Source organism: Lineus longissimus, chromosome 9, assembly GCF_910592395.1.
Source record: "Lineus longissimus chromosome 9, tnLinLong1.2, whole genome shotgun sequence".
Classification (NCBI taxonomy): Eukaryota; Metazoa; Nemertea; class Pilidiophora; order Heteronemertea; family Lineidae; genus Lineus; species Lineus longissimus.
This window is the reverse complement of record NC_088316.1, coordinates 3,466,211-3,481,555: the sequence shown is the minus strand read 5'-3', so window position 1 is coordinate 3,481,555 and position 15,345 is coordinate 3,466,211.

Genomic DNA, 15,345 nt, shown 5'->3' with positions numbered 1-15,345 from the left:
GATTGTTCGTTGGGGCGGCTACGATTCTTTTTGCGAAGAAGTCAACGTTGCAGGTACATGTACTTGTAACCCCTAATTTCCCACTTTCCCCTCTCTAATGAATGTTGGGCTGCCATCCTCTTCCTAGCTGTCCATTTATCGACTTCCTTCAATAGACTAGAAAACTTGTCATATTTATTCATGATGTCTATATTCCGCAGGTGTCTCGGCCAGACGTCGAAGAGAGTCACGTTCAGCCTTATTCTCCATGAGACAGGTTTAAGGGTCTCCAAGCTATCTACGAGGATTAAGAACCTCTTGATCCGTATTCATTCATGGTATTTTTTGAGCAATGGTCCCCTAGAAACCTCTAAACTATCAAATATATACTCTGTATTATTCACTAGGTAAGGTACTCAAGTATATACCTCGATTATATCATGAATAAATCACTGACTAGACTGAGGATCCGAGCCATGCACTATAACCCTCGAGAGGCAGCAGCACACTTTTCGAGGGCAATCTTTAACTGGGCTCGGATTGAGGTAGGATTTCCTTGAAATGTCATCCCTACTTCCGAGGTTAACTTCCACAGAAAATGCTAATATCATTTTGTATCAAACCACACAATTAGATGTCTCTAAAATACTTCTATTTTGTGATTCAATCAAAACTTACCACTGAATGCCATAAGTCGTTCGCTTGTTTACGACAGGCGTGATTTTGCTGTTTTATCAAATCGCCATCTACATTTTATTCCTAATAACACACCTCATTAAATTTACAGCCACTCGTATCTTTTTTTCGCGCATCCAGTGATGGTGGAATTCATTCTCTTGGGATATGAGTGTATTAAACACGGATTAAAATCACGACCTGAATTAAATCTACATCCGTCGGATAAAATGTTCATTTGATGTGCAATGAACCATGTCAAATGGATGCAGCTTCCACAAGGTCAAATGTAGGTTGTAACAAGTGCAGGGACCTTGAAGATCTGATTAATATATTTGTTGTCCTTGAAATCATGCTCTTTCAATAAATATCTTTCCACCATTGATAATAATATAATGATGCATGATTATTTTTGACTCCTAACGTTTAAATCATCACAATATTTATTTGTAAAACCTAGCTCTAAAACGGCTATCACTTACTTCAAGCAGAGTCTTTGATAAGACCTAATTTAGGCCTAGGTGTGAGGAGGCTTTGTTTAAAGACAATAGACTGTTGTTTAAAGACAATAGACTGTTGTTTATAGACAATAGACTGTTGTTTATAGACAATATACTGTTGTTTAAAGACAATAGACTGCTGTTTATAGACAATAGACTGTATTCGGCTAGACCTGAATTCCTTCAACTGCGAGGTGAGGGACAAAAAACGTAAAGGATGCAATGCGCAGACCGGATACAACTGAAGTTCATATTTGGATCGGAACATGCGCCGCGGCGCAGAGCAAAGCCGTGAGGAACGCTACGACAGCCTTGATAAGGCATTACTCTCCCGCTTTAATAGTTCGGAAGGGGTATGTACCGCAGACTAAACCTTGTCCTGGTGATACATTCGCCGTGTCCCTCAGTAATCTGTGCGGGGAAAAGCATAAGGACACTTAACTCAACTTCATGTCAATTTGAATGTTATTTAGTAGCAACTTAAATCTCATTAGGATTTCAGAGGTTTACAAAACGTGTCAGGACATCGATAACTAGCAATGGTAACGAAGTTGAGCATGAACAAGGTAGCTAGCTCTTCTTTAGCATGAGCCAATTTAGACCGCAGGGGGTGGAAGCTTATTCAAGTGTCTTCTTGAGTTAGTGCGGATCTCCTCGCAAGGTTGAAGCATTTCGATATCGATCCGTTATTTAACTGGAAGTGATTGCGAAGGTTTATTTAAGATTCAATAGGTAGAATGCGACAAAAAAATTTCAAATGATGGTAACTGAAATCCGCCTTAGAAATAGTGTAAACATCTAGTTCATCTTCCTCTGCATTCGCTCTTACCTGATTGGAGAAGTGATCATTCTCCATAGAGTGCTACTGTCAAAACCTGAGAGCGATTTGTGAGCATCTGCAGCCGAGTGATATTTCCGCAGCGTTTTCTTTAGAACCTTGCGAATATAAAAATCTCACAAAAACATTTTGACTGAAAACCCGAATGAACTTTCGTACCTTTTTTGTATCCGCTGAGCCAATCAAGTTCGCATTGGATCAAAGCTAACTAAAGTGTCTATTTCACTTTGTGAAATTTTCGCGAAACGCAAAAATATGGAAGCGGTTTGAAGTTATTATATCTCACAGTTGTTCACTTCACAGACTGATGCAATGCGCGGTCTGACTATATTGTTGTCCCCGACCTAGGCCATCCTCAACAATCTATTAGCACAGGAATGTGAATAAATCTGTTAATTTCAGAGGAACATTGAAACTACATGTACTTAGAAATGCCGGCGTAAAAGAAGGAAATATTTTCTGTCTGTTAGTTTTAAGTGTCAAGGAACAGAAGATACACGGAACTGAGTCTCTATATTGATTCACACATTAATCCATCAACAATAGGGTAGGCCGCTATACTTTGCATGGGAGGCTTTTGAATCTGTTACACCGGCACAGAGTTGGCCTTGATACCCTTTCCACACTAAACGACCTCCAAGTTTAGAGGTTCAAATTAGGAAACATTGACCATTTCCGACCATGGTGGCACATAACGATGTGGACACGCCGAAACTTTGAAAACATCCGAAGTAATTACATACGCCCATTAACCCAACCGTGCCTTCTCCACCGAACAACCCACTTAAACACCCAAAACTAGTGACCGAGCTGAACACGCTTTTGCCCATGCATTCCGTATTCCGGCCATGAGGTCCACCAGAGCTTTTGATTGATACTAACGCCCTTTCACCAGAGAATCCCGTGTCAACGCATACAAACTGTATCATTTGCAATCAGTATTGCTAAATAAGTACCATTTGCCTCAAACCGACAGGGCTTGTTAGCAAGTTGTTAGACCAGGCTCCGGGCAAATGGCAACATTGTAAGCTGTCGTGATTACATTTCGAAAAACATTTTCTTCTTCACGCTCTGGAGTTTAGAGCTAACAACCAGCTGTATTAAGAGAATAAAGCATTTGGGTACTGAGGAAACTCGATAGCAGTGACTCTGAAGTCCCTTGGATTTTAGGTTTGTTTAGCGTTTCTGATACAGTTATGTTTAATCTGGTCAAATATAATCAGTACATTGACTACAATTATTACATTTTTGTACTGTTGAGAAATAAAGGCCTTTTTGAGAAGATTCAATGGTGTTTCGAAACACGCCGTGGTCTCAATAACAGTGAGAAAGCCTTATGAGTTTTGAGATTCCGAAGACTCTATGGGTGTAATCACTTAGCTGAAAAACCTTTGCGGGGCGCATAATTCCGCTGGCCAAAAAAACCATTAAAGTTTTTCAAATGCTGAAAAAATATTTTTTGTAACAGTTTGTGGACAAGCCCTTGAAGAAGTCCTTAGCCTGCAAACAACTTAGGTGTCAAAATATTGAAACCAACCAAATCAGTTCACTGCACTCAACCGATAGTGACAGAGATCATCAAAGTACTTTACCTCTAATCAAAAGTCACGCTGAATTAATATTCCAAGTCTTATTACGTTGCGTCATCATTCAGACTGTTAAGATAAAGGACAAATATTGCCGAAAGGAGAAAAAAAACGACACGTGTTTGTTTTATGGAAAAATTAATACGCGGGATTTCGTTAATCCAATAGAGCACTCCAAACGTAAGCCCCACTGGTTCCTTCTCACGGCTATTAACTGCTGGTATTTAAGTCTCCGCCTCGCGTAAACATTCACGAACAATAAATAGGATAACACCATAATGTCATTTGGCCAAATTTTATCCTAAATTGGTTAGTTTAGGATATTGATGTAAATATTTCAACAAAACAGAAAACAAGTCATTGGCAAAATTCGAAGCAATGCCGTCTTACTTTAATGTAGTTCTTTGCGTTAGCTACGCCCGTCATGTTCGGAAAATAAATCGGATATTTTTGTAACTTCAAATAGAATATCATAAACGGCGAAAGGAATGGAGAAGAACTACTTGAGAAAAAAATGTAAATGGCAGTTAACCTCACAGGTGTATCAAGCTAAACTGTTGTTTGCCCTAGAGAGCTACACTCCTCTGCAGTCCATTTCGTTATCCCGATCTCTCTGTCTCTATGGTTGAGGAACGATGCCGGTCCACTGCGTCCGGAGTGTATGGAGAGCACGCCTTGGGCCCCATTTCCGCATTAGTTCCAAACAGTCTTTTAATAAAAGAGTGACTCTGCTCCAAACTAGTGTCGCCAGGCCAACGCCCCTCGACATTGTAAAAATCAACCTATAAACCAAAGGTGTTCATTAGTTTTGTGTCGAAATTTCCGTCACACTTCATCAAACTGAAGTGTAACATTTTTGGCACCCATGTCAAAAATACATGACTTGTACACTTCGCGAACTCCTACATCGATCAAGACCAAGACTCCTCAAATCCTGGCCCGTTGCCCTCATTATCTGCAAGTCCGACTGACCACAAAGAGAGTCATCGATATTGGTTCGAGATCGTTGATAGAATCGCGCAGGGTACACCTGCGCTATCTTCATAAGAACAACATTATATATTGGGCAGGTGGAAATATTGTACGAGACGACCTTTCACGAATTTCTTAGGAATTAGAGAAGCGCTGCACATACAAGAAATTAGTTAACGCCAAATCAACGGCAATGTACTGTACAAAGAAAGTATAAATGTTCATACAGAGAATGTTAAAAAAGCGCGTTGAGGTACGTTCGCCTGTTTTACACAAAACAACACCTCGAAACCACGGTACCGGATATGACGATGCTATGGTTTGCGCATAAAAGGCATGACCTCTAAACGCCTATCTCCTTCAAAGATAATACATGTACTGCGTTGCGCACCTGTATTGTATGATTTACGTCATTTGCTGGCTCTGTTAGCTGATTGGTCAGTTATGCGCAAACCGTACCATCGTCATCCGATTCTGCTGGCTGAAACTCTTTTCGATGTTGTCATCATTTTTGTCGTCATATGGTATTCTCCCGTTTTCTTCTCATTACTTCATACATTCCGTTTGGTGTCATTTGATGCGACGTTCGTAATAGGCAGACAGTGGTATCGAATGCCCGAGCAATTATTAATTTGTCATCGATATCCTATGAACGTGATGAGGCCATTAGCTGCGGGTATAAAAGCTGGGTGATCAGTGTCAGGTTGAGGAATAACTAGTTAGGTTCGCTGATCAAAACCACATGAATAACTTAATTGTCTCCCTATAACAATAACAGTTCCACAGTGGCCCATGCAAATACCACGCGGCGTCATTTTCCTACACTTTATACATTACGTGTACTCTGAAGACTATTTGATATTTTTCTTGAGTTTCCACCCGGCTTGTAACAGATCATACACATCCAATGCCATCAGTCTTCTCATGGGAATTCGCGAGATCGGACGTGAACAACATCAGTCCTGAAGAAGATATTGTGGACGGTGGTGAAACTGTAGACCATCTCACGTAAATGCAAGTCCAGAGAACAAATTGAATGTTAGGTGTAATATTCAGGTCATACACTGTAAGCCTGGTGTCATTGATGATAAATGGGTTGATCCTAGCCAATCGAAGGGATGGGATGAGCCACCTGTTAGCTTTCAAAAACCCGCCCTTGAGCGTGATTATCTTTGCAATTATAATGAGAGACGGATTGGCGAACACGAACCACATGCGAAAGGATTCGGACATTCCCAAGCGGCTTAACTTTGCAACCCGCCTCGGAATTTAAAACTGCTGCCGAGTCTTTCTTTGCCGGTTGCTGGCGCGCGCCGAAATGTGCAGATTCTGCAGTGTACTGAATCTGAAGGACAGATGGAAGGGTACCACACTCATAAAAATAAACGTTTTCCAGCTTTAAAACCCCTTAAAAATGGTTTATCGATCAACGCAAATTCGCCGCCCGTGGAGATTTTTTTTAGCATAGTGGACAACCCTCAGAGGTTTTCACGGTCTCAAAACCATTTGGGGATTTTCATTTCACCCAAAAATCTCTGTGGGGTGCATATTTGTGTTGACCAAAAAACCTTTTATGATTTTTCAGATGCTCAAAAACCTTTATTTCTAAGAGTGCAAAGTAATGGTGTCTGCAGTTATGCACCATTCGAACTGGATCGTATTAAACGGTTACAGGGATATGAGTCAAGGTTCTGATTGACGGCTGCATTGGCACCATCTCATAAAAATAATGCGGCCAAAAACGGGCATGATCACTGCGCGAAGAAATGATTAATCAGAAGTAAATGACTTACGAAGTTCGTCCAAGATAGATTAAAAACATCCTAAATTGACTCGAGGCGTCATGCAATTACAATGCATTCAAAAGCACCTGCTTTTCCTCTATAGCCTCTATCATGTTTATGACAATTAAAAGAAAACGGCAGATTTCTTCTTAAAACAAGCTGAGCACTTGACTGTATCACGCTACTATTTTGCCGGAGACTCAATTAGGGATGGATTCTTAGTGACTCTCTTAATCACCTGCAACTGCTGACAAGTAGTTTCGGCTCCAAGATAGGTGTTTTTTTACAGTTCTCTCTTCGTAAGCTGCTTTTTCTTAGCGCTCTTTGTTTCAAACATTATGTTATTCAGACATACTCGAACAAGCTCATCGGAAAGGCATTTCAAGACGAAATAATGACGCTATCGTTCTCGTTTTTCTCTACTTTAACATCAGTTGAATATCGCTGTCAAGGCGAGAGAATTTGTCAAGAACCTTTTGAAATTTCACCACTGACATCTTTCGGTGCGTGGAGACCCAAGTGTTGTTGATACCAGTTGATACCATATGATTCATTCCTTCAAGGTTTGCATCATCCGGGCAACGTGATGCTTCGTGATAGAATACACTGTACGCATTGTAAGAAGGTGGTGCTTCACCTGGTAGAATACGCATTGTAAGAAGATCGCTTTAGCCATAGCGGAACACACAACGGAATCGAGGCATGCGGATAACATGATAGGGACGATCGGCTCGCCCGCCTGTCGCCCGGCGAAATACCAAATTAAACATCCCGATTGCATTGCTTTTTCGCAGAGGTAGATCCAAGCGGATGTTTTTACAATGCGTATTTGACAGTGTTGCTATTGAACTCGCTGTGAATTGGTGTTAGTCTCAACTTAATCTGACCTTTCTCACCTGGCTCCTGCCTATAGTCTCAGGACAGTTTTCTCCGTCACGCCATCCCTGGTGATTACCGAGCTTTCCTTCGTCGCCCAGGGTGTTAAAGCCTCACATGGTCACAGATTGGTGCCGTGAGAGTTTCATATATATCATGCGATGACATTATATATACTAGTAAATAGTTAGCCTAGCATGAATTATTCAAGTACCACCAATTTCTGTTTCGTGATTCATTAATGATATTTTCCTTTGAGCGCTAATCCTTTGCAGAGTGCAGCATTCTCCTGGTCGAAGTAGAATTGATTTCTGTCACGCCAATACAACTGCCATGTTGTCAACGTAACACGCATTGTAAGTCGGCGATGTAATAATCGAGTGTAGTATTTAAAATGTGATCAGGGTAACGTTAATTACAATACGTTTTTGCAGTGTCTGTTTCGCACTGATTAGCTTTGACTTGGATTGCGAAGTTTTATCCATTGACTGCGTTATATGATATTTTTATATAGATGTATCCTTCATATCGAAATCTGCCTCCTACGATGATACTAACTCGTACCCTTAAGAAGAAGTTCTGCAATTCTATCTTAATCCGTTCAGATTATCACTATCACAGTTCATCAGGGCATCTGTTGAATTAAAGATATTCTGCAGCTAGATTACACGTATGTGTAGGGAATACACTGAAAGAAAGGAAGTTCTGAAAAGGATGTGACAGTGTTGTTACGGCTAAAGAAATAGACCGCCAAACTGGAGGTACGTGTATTTGAGAGTTTGTACAATAAATGACAGAGATGAGCACTTTTTTAGCAATCCATTGTTCATGTTCGCGACATCAAAGCCACAGCGGCCAAACGAGTAGCAATGCATTTTACTTCAAAAACAATGCCACATTGGAACCAAAAGTATTTTCAGTGGTAATCATATAATTATATACATTGTAGCACGGGTTGTTGCTACTGATTGTGATAAAAAGAAATAGCTCACCACCATTTCGTCTACTAACCCTTTCCGGTTTAGGCATTTCGACTCCCATGAAAGCTGTTTATATGACAGCAGGGATGAGTTGTTCAAAAGCACGTTAGCTTTAACGGCGCCGTTAAGTCTTAACGTGAACATTTTAATGGTTTAACTGAAAGAGATAACGTCCTTAAGGATATTTAACGTAACTGTTAAGGATAACGTGACTTTTGTACTTTTGAACAACCGGGCCCTGGGCTAAGTTATTCAAAACCACGTTAGCTGTAACGGCGCCGTTAAGTCTTAACGTGAACATTTTAATGGTTTAACTGAAAGAGATAACGTCCTTAAGGATACTTAACGTAACCGTTTATAGGGACAACGTAACTTTTGTGCTTCTGAACAGCCGAGCCCTGAACAATGGGCAATTAGGCTTAGGTGAGAGTTGGCTGTTTTTTAAAGAAATAAACCATGCTTTGGATTGGGCCAGAATTCTATAAACTGCGAAAACCCTATTGCTATTATTGCGGACGCGCGATATTGCGACACCGTCGCATGTTAGTTCCTGACCAATTTTCTCACTGGTCATGATCGCTAAACGCTGTCAATAAATTGAAGTTACCCTCATGAAATATTGTCAGCGGTTTCACATCCATCATCCAACTTAGCTTAACTCGACATTTTGTCAGTTAGATATAGTTGATGATGAATATCATGTCCTGCTTAATATACGTTTTTGATGTGAAATCCCAGTAGCGCTTCACATTTCCAATATATAGTCAAGTTAAATAAAATTCTTTCATAATTTACTGTAGTAATGAAAACGCGCAGTAACCAGGGAATTTTTAAGCGCCGTATTTTTGACGCGGTTGACGGTGTATACTTCTGTGGGGCATAGCACTGAGATTATGTCGCATGCTTCGCAAGTTTGAATAAATACTTTCAAACGAATATCGCATAAACTGCGCCGCAGTCTTTTACACTTTTGGACCCAGAAGACACAGTCAACCGAATCGTGAATACCATCGAACGGAGTCATTTCCCTACAGTTACCCGCAATATTTTTTGCGTCAATTTAACACCCATGACGGAACAAGGTCATTTAAACATACTTATCATACTTCGATAGTCGATTTTGCTTTACGCGCTGCTAGGTCGTTTGATTAAAAAGCAAAATAATCAATGATGTTTTAGTATTTGAAATATGGCTTAAGTTGAAGTTCGCTTCATTGGTGCCGGGTTTTTTTCTTCAAAAAGATCTATGCTAGCTACCATGATCAACTACCTGCAATGGATAGGGTGAAAGCGCGTCACAACCTACATGTATGTCACGGAGAGAGCGAGTGCAACACCATCGCGATATTTCACAATACGTTTTGGGGTAAAACGTACGTGGAAACGACAAAGACAGCTTGGAGGGGCGGGGAATGATATAATCCCCAAACTCTAGCTGTCCATGTATGGCACTAAGGGGTTTGTGACAATGAGCGTCCGAGAGAGACCAAAAATCATTCTTTCCAGCCCGATTCTATCAACCAAGTCATTTTATAGGCTTGTCACGTTTTGCGGCATTCTTCAATGCACTCTGCGCGAACGAACTGTCTCCTCAAGCGTTTTGAATTGTAACCCATACATTCCATCCATTGACGCCACTGAAACAAAAGAGTATAGTTTCGTTCTTTGCTCGTGGCTATCCGTTACCAGAGTCTTTCTGAAAGACCTGATTGAACCGATACTCGAGTAACCATCTCACGTTACTGGCGACAAGGCGTTGAGGGTGCTTACATGTAGTGTAGGGGTGACGTGAAACGTGCCGCGGATGCTATCAACAGGCTCTCAGTGACAATCCGGGTTACAGGGAACTGCCAATGTCGCCGGACCTACCGATCGCATCACAGCTCAATAACGCCCTTAATCAATGTAAACGGGTGGAAATCTGCAATCAGCTGAACACACCCGTGGTTTTGCCATTTGTCCGATGAGCGCGTCTGGGGTTATCTGTAGTATTGACCAGTGCAGTGGTGCATGGTGTAAGGGGTAATCATGCGTTGGTGATCATCGCCCGCGACAGTGTCGGTAAAAGTGCCGGGGTCAGCACGTCCGTGAGCTGGGACTGAGGCCAGACAGCCGATGGACTATAAGAGACATGCCTTTGTCCATAACATTATCAATTAGTAAATACGTAGGAGATGAGGAATATCAAGGACCAACGTCAGACATGAAAAGCTGATGTTTTTCGCCTTCTAAAGCCAATGCAACGTGACGTACACGAGGCAAAATAATCTTTTCAAATACACAGTCATGTAACTTATTTCATTCGAGTTCAATATCAATCAACGTTTCGCCTGTAAAAGGTTCGGAGTATGTACCCAACTCTGCACTCCTTTATAAATTCTGTTGATAGCCTTGCAATTCTTCCTGCAGAAGACAAGATCCTTTCCTGAAAATTTTTTTTTTTTTCATTATATGTTAGGCTACCAGTCGTAAGCCTTCAGTTACGGAGTCCACCACTCGAGAACTTTTTATTCATTCTACCTCCACGAGGAGACAAGTCCAACATAATACCGCCTTTATTGGAGCAGATCTCTATTAGATGATGAGCCAGAAGAGTTATCCATGTTAAGCCTTCTATAAACTCGCCTGCCATTGGGGATTTGAGGTTATCTCGCAATCAATGGAGATGAGAGTGGTTTGCTAGCATTTCTATTGTTTCGCGAAGAAATGAGATATAATGATTCGATATGCAGTTGATTCCGATAACAGCGATTGGAAAATCATGGTTTTCTTTCTATAAGCATTGACCCTGGTCTGGTGACAAGATTTTCTTTCATTTGCACCTGTAGCAGGAACTCTTCGACTGAGCCCTACGCGATAACTTTTCGTTAAGGTTTCCATCGTTTATGCTCAACGCTCAATAGAACACAACAGTCTATTTCACCAAATTCAGAAATTTCATCCTTGCCAAGTAAGATTGGGTGCACTCTCACAATTCATTGTCAACATGGCCCCAAGAATCATACATGTATATATGGATGTTGTTCTCAATATTCAGGAAGCACCAGGAAAATGGCGTTCGATCTTCCGCTCAAGTGACAGCTTCACCATTTGTCACCATCTTATCCAATCAGCCGCCAATTCCCATGTAATACAATCAGGAAATCAGTGAAAATCCATATTACCTTTTTAACAGGAAACATAGAAGAATATCCGGCCCGCATTAGGCGCTGGTTTTCACGAAAGCCTCGCGGTGATTCGATAGGGAGGTCTGTTTAAAAGTCTAACGGTCGCGTGTCGGTTCCTGGCTGTTGTCATGATGAGCCTTTCGAAACATTAGGCAGGTTTCGCCGCCCGTACGCACGACGAAGTACGAACTAAAGTCGGCCGTGTCATCAAGTCTTGTTCTGATTCATTTTCACGACACTCGTGAATCATCTTTTATACTTCGCTACATGTATTAGAGTAATCGTAGATTCTTTTAAAAAGTTGGCGATAAATACATACATTTATTTCTGAGAACAGAAATATATCTCGTCTATACTCCGGCGTAAACAAGTCAGACAATATGAATTTTTCAATAAAAGTAGCAAGTATTTCCCTCCATTTATGGGCCGTGAAAGATATATGCCGCACGCATTGATAGCCAATCTGAAGGAAATGAATAAAACCAAAAATGAGTTATCTATGTTATTGGAGCTGTCGCGCGTGGATGGTTTTTCATCCGAATTGTGTGATAAAGCACAATTTATTAAAGTCTGTATTCCGATAAAAATGAAATAAACTATATTTCTGTCATCATGCATGATATGGACTGACATATCTGTAGTTTCATATCGTATGGCTTTTTTTGTTGTTGTCCAACCGCTATAGGCCTACACCTTCTTAGCTTTTTGGCCAACACAAATAACACCCCGTAGAGGTTTTTTTGGTGAAATGAAAAACCCAAAATGTTTTTTTGAGGTTTCGAAAAACCGCCAAGGGTTTTTCAATTGGCTTAAAAATCTCTACGGGGTGCATATTGGTGTTGGCCGTAAACCATGAAAGTGAGAGCAGCAATCAAAGCTCGGAACATGAGGCTGAAACTCAATGGCCAAAGTTCAAGGTATAGGAGGGATCTGGAGTGAGATCAAGAGGAGAAGCGACCGGATCCCTCAATGATTCAAGATGAATCATGCTACAGCTTGGTCGGGCGTTCAAACCAAGTTTCCTTTGAACATGTGGGACAGATCCAGCGTCGTGACCTGCGACGCCGTTGTTTACTATCCGATTCTGGGATGATCCGCGCTCTGATGACCTGCCAACGATTCAAATGATCGGCGAATTATTCCATTTCCACTTTGGCCTTTTCCTGTTCCGTGGTTGTGTTGATTTGATTACGTACAGTAACTAATGCTACTTCGTGAATGATGCTGTTGGTCGTAAGCGAATCATTGCCTTGATTAACACATCTCGGTAGCGTGGTGATCTCCTTCACGCGTTCAAGGAATAGTATTAGGTAGTTTCACTTAATTCTCTAAGGTCGACCTTCTTGTATAATTGTATTGTATTGTGCCAAAATAGCCCAACTTTCTGTCATACATGTACACCGCTGATGTTATTCATCAGTGAATCATTGCTCGGATTGAAACCCCTCGGTAGCGTGGCCTACTCCTTCACGCGTTCCTGGAATAGTACTAGCACGTTGGTACTTCTTTAACAAGTAATGTTGTCACTCAACTGAGATTGACGATACTCGCAATGTTTGTTGGGTAATTGACTTGTACACTGCTGAGAACGCACATTCTGTCCCAGGAAAAGTTGCACGGAAGAAAATAAAACAGAGTGCCGAGTGCGCCTTATCAGGGAATGAGAGACGCTGTTATTCGTGTTAAACTTGCCGCTGGTGCTCCGCCGTGGCTGCCATTATAATTATGATGCTACCTTACATCTTCCGTCCTGTCTTGATTACAACGCGAAAATAATGATGATCACTTTGTATCAAAATGAAATTTTGTTTCTCCTTACGCAGCAGCTAGGTCTTGAATTCTAGCCCCGTAAGAAAGAAAATGAGCGACCTCGAGAATGTATGGCTCATCCATATATACAAGTAGATCCGTTTTTGCAGAAACCAAGACGCTTTTTTGATCGAAATTGGAAGATCCAGGAAGCCATATTTGTTTGTTGCTCTTCACCGAACTTCGCCGGTAAAAGCCGTAGACTCCAAAAGTCAAATGCGACCACGACACTATTTTCTCTTAACTCGAATTCTTAAAAGCCTACGCCGTTCATTAACAATTTGAAATTGTAATTGAATGTGAAAATTTCTAATTGCGTCAATATATACTGAACATGAATTTCAATATTGCCGTTGCGTAGACAGCTGACTCCTATCCAAGTCTAAGTAAAGTTGCATGCATGAAAACAATACTGGGACATTGTGTATAACTCTACTGCATTTTTCAATTTTACTGGTGCCACCAGTATGAAATACTGTATGAGCAGCGTACGCCTTTAATGGCGTCAAAAAAGAGAACTCGGATACGGTTTCTTACATAGCATCACGATGGTTAGGCAAGTCAATATGATTGCTTTTTCTCGAACCAATTATCGCAGTCCGCTGCTTATCACTTTCATGCCAGACTAGACACGTATGTGCTGGCCTCTGAAATCGACCCGATTTATAATGATGATTATTGGCAAAAAAGGGGGGAAATATGGGAATGATGAGCCCTGCAGTTTTTATCGCATATATTGGAAGCTTCGAGTCGCGACGTGGCCAGAAATTAGCGAGTTTCAGCAAAGAAAAAAGTCTCTCCCGGATGACTTATCCGTATCGATTTTACTTATGATGTAACGTAATTTGTGTAGCGGTCATACGTAAAACCGATACGGATACGTCATACGAGCGTGAAATTCACCCCTTCTGAAACTCCCTATAGCATTCCGCGAAGTTACTATTTATAGCTCACAAGGTCATTTGCATAAGATATTGATGACGTTTTAGTCACGTGACAGTCGGACATCGACACTTATTTCTACGCATTTGAGCTTATTTCAAAGTCAATCATCTTTGACCCTGCATTGTTTTTAGCATGAATGATACCATAGAATCAGAGAGAGAAATATTCAGAACAATTATTTCCAACACTCGGACATGTGCCAGATTGAATCTAACTGCCCCAGTTAGAAAGCCTGAATCCATTACGAAACCGCATGTTTGTCCGATATTGCCTGTAATTCAGCGATTGGGAAATAGAGGGCAGCAGCTGCAGTGACATCATCTTCGCGGAATGCTATTGCTTTGCCTTGCCATCTTGGGGCGATCATAATAAGAACCTTATTTTTCTTCTTCGTCTTGTCTTCTTCCTCTTCGCGTTATGTTGGCCGTGTAACCCTGGCGAAGAAGGGTTTTAACCCTTCATCGCCAGGACAAATAATATGGCTTCCTGGATCTTCAAATTTCGACCAAAGAAACCTCTTGGTTTCTGCAAAACGATCCATAGACGGAAGATTCGCTGATACATTCTCGAGATTGCTTTCCTTTCATCCAGGGTTAAAATTCAAAACCTAAACCTGCCCTGAAATAGAAATAACAAAATATTTTATAGATACAAAGTGGTCAAAATCAACGGCCAGGTAAGTTATTTTCGCGTTGTACTGATCCAGACAGTACCGAAGATGAAAGGTTCCCCCGTTCTTGAAACCAAGGATGTTGGCAAGAAGTTAACTAAAATACCTAGAGGAGATTTAAGTGAGAGCTTGCTTGATGATCTTTCATACGCTAGATATATAACTCTAAGTTTCTCTTAAACGTCACAGTGTGGCACCACAATAAACCCGATCAGAGTCGAAAAGAATATTTACGAAAGACCTCGCGGTCGATTCTGCTTGAGAAATGCGGTGTATTGTGACGAATATTTGCGCCTTTGGGGGATAGATCTCCGCCAAGAACTGAAAGATCGGCGTCACTCCAACGGACCCGAAATAATGCAGTAAGGAATTTAAATCCGCGGTTCAAATCAAACCTCAATCAGCTAACTGAGCTAGCAAATGTCGTTACATTTCCTACCTCGTTTGGTATAATCGGTCTCGTGAGATTAGAGTGGACACACCTACATCATGCACGAGAACCTGACAAAAAACAACTTCTTCACGAGAGCACTCAACTGTCAAGTATAACTTTCCAGTGCAGAT